This window comes from Papio anubis, chromosome 5, assembly GCF_008728515.1.
Source record: "Papio anubis isolate 15944 chromosome 5, Panubis1.0, whole genome shotgun sequence".
NCBI lineage: Eukaryota > Metazoa > Chordata > Mammalia > Primates > Cercopithecidae > Papio > Papio anubis.
Window position 1 is genome coordinate 72,304,277 of NC_044980.1, and position 2,694 is coordinate 72,306,970.

At 39.8% G+C, this 2,694-nt stretch overlaps 1 pseudogene across 1 annotated transcript; it reads left to right on the forward strand.

Annotated features, from left to right (window-relative positions):
- The first annotated feature begins 880 nt into the window (after positions 1–880).
- On the forward strand, positions 881–2,694 carry LOC103885206 (annotated as a pseudogene). Its single transcript, XR_002522603.2, has one exon. The product of XR_002522603.2 is annotated as a methionine adenosyltransferase 2 subunit beta pseudogene (transcript).

The window sequence follows — 2,694 nt, forward strand, 5'->3', positions numbered from 1 at the left end:
TGGGGTGGAGAGTTTCTAATAGATGCCTATTAGGTGTGCTTGGTGCAGAGCTGAGTTCAAGTCCTGGATATCCTTGTTAACCTTCTGTCTCATTATCTAATTTTGACAGTGGAGTGTTAAAGTCTCCCATTATTATTGTGTGGGAGTCTAAGTCTCTTTGTAGGTCTCTAAGGACTTGCCTTATGAATCTGGGTGCTCCTATATTGGGTGTACATATACTTAGGATAGTTAGCTCTTCTTGTTGAATTGATCCCTTTACCATTAAGTAATGGCCTTCTTTGTCTCTTCTGATTTTTGTTGGTTTAAAGTCTGTTTTATCAGAGACTAGGATTGCAACCCCTGCTTTTTTTTGTTTTCCATTTGCTTGGTAGATCTTCCTCCATCCCTTTATTTTGAGCCTGTATGTATCTGCATATGAGATGGGTCTCCTGAATACAGCACACTGATGGGTCTTGACTCTTTATCCAACTTGCCAGTCTGTGGCTTTTACTTGATGCATTTAGCCCATTTACATTTAAGGTTAATATTATTATGTGTGAATTTGATCCTGTCATTATGATGTTAGCTGGTCATTTTGCTCATTAGTTGATGCAGTTTCTTCCTAGAATCAATGGTCTTTACAATTTGGCATGTTTTTGCAGTGGCTGGTACTGGTTGTTCCTTCCCAGGTTTAGTGCTTCCTTCAAGAGCTCTTGAAAGGCAGGCCTGGTGGTGACAAAATCTCTCAACATTTCCTTGTCTGTAAAGGATTTTATTTCTCCTTCACTTATGAAGCTTAGTTTGGCTGGATATGAAATTCTGGGTTGAAAATTCTTTCCTTTAAGAATGTTGAGGAGGCCCACGTCAATCCTGGGTTGGAGGAGGTGGTGGCCGGTGAGGCTGTGGCGTGAAGACAGCGGGCATGGTGGGGTGGGAGAAAGAGCTCTCTATACACTTTGTTCCCAGGAGCTGCCGGCTGGTGGAGGAGGAAGTTAACATCCCTAATAGGAGGGTTCTGGTTACTGGTGCCACTGGGCTTCTTGGCAGAGCTGTACACAAAGAATTTCAGCAGAATAATTGGCATGCTGTTGGCTGTGGTTTTAGAAGAGCAAGACCAAAATTTGACCAGGTTAATCTGTGGATTCTAATGCAGTTCATCACATCATTCATGATTTTCAGCCCCATGTTATAGTGCATTGTGCAGCAGAGAGAAGACCAGATGTTGTAGAAAATCAGCCAGATGCTGCCTCTCAACTTAATGTGGATGCTTCTGGGAATTTAGCAAAGGAAGCAGCTGCTGTTGGGGCATTTCTCATCTACATTAGCTCAGATTATGTATTTGATGGAAAAAATCTACCTTACAGAGAGGAAGACATACCAGCTCCCCTAAATTTGTATGGCAAAACAAAATTAGATGGAGAAAAGGCTGTCCTGGAGAACACTTTAGGAGCTGCTGTTTTGAGGATTCCTATTCTGTATGGGGAAGTTGAAAAGCTCGAAGAATGTGCTGTGACTGTTATGTTTGATAAAGTGCAGTTCAGCAACAAGTCAGCAAACATGGATCACCAGCAGCAGAGGTTCCTCACACATGTCAAAGAGGTGGCCACTGTGTGCCGGCAGCTAGCAGAGAAGAGAATGCTGCATCCATCAATTAAGGGAACCTTTCACTGGTCTGGCAATGAACAGACGACTAAGTATGAAATGGCGTGTGCAATTGCAGATGCCTTCAACCTCCCCAGCAGTCACTTAAGACCTATTACTCACAGCCCTGTCCTAGGAGCACAGCGTCCAAGAAATGCTCAGCTTGACTGCTCCAAATTGGAGACCTTGGGCACTGGCCAACGAATACCACTTCGAATTGCAATTAAAGAATCACTTTGGCCTTTCCTCATTGACAAGAGATGGAGACAAATGGTCTTTCATTAGTTTGTGTTCAGTTTTTTTTTTTTTTTTTTTTTAATGAAAAGTATAGCATGTGGCACTTTTTTAAAGAACAAAGGAAATAGTTTTGTATGAGTACTTTAATTGTGACTCTTAGGATCTTTCAGGTAAATGATGCTCTTGCACTAGTGAAATTGTCTAAAGAAACTAAAGGGCAATGTTGCCCTGTTTGCAGTAATTTTTCTTTTTATCATTTTGTTTGTCCTGGCTAAACTTGGAATTTGAGTATAGTAAATTAGATCCTTAAATATTTGAAAGCCAGGATGAAGCAGATCTGCTGTAGACTTTTCAGATGAAATGCATTGTTCATTCTCATAACCTCCATATTTTCAGGATTTTTGAAGCTGTTGACCTTTTCATGTTCATTATTTTAAGTTGTGTGAAATGGTATAGAAATCATTGGTGTTCATTATTTGCTTTGCTTGAGCTCTGATCAAAATGTTTGAAGAAAGGAACTTTATTTTTGCAAGTTATGTACAGTTTTTATGCTTAAGATATTTCAACATGTTATGTATATTGGAACTTCTACGGCTTGATGCTTCCTGCTTTTATAGCAGTTTATGGGGAGCACTTGAAAGAGCGTGTGTACGTGTATTTTTTTCCTAGGTAAACATTGAATGCAAATGTGTATTTTTTAAATATAAATATATAACTGTCCTTTTCATCCCATGTCGCCGCTAAGTGATATCTCGTATGTGTGGTTATACTCATAATAATGGGCCTTGTAAGTCTTTTCACCATTCATGAATAATAATAAATATGTACTGCTGGCAT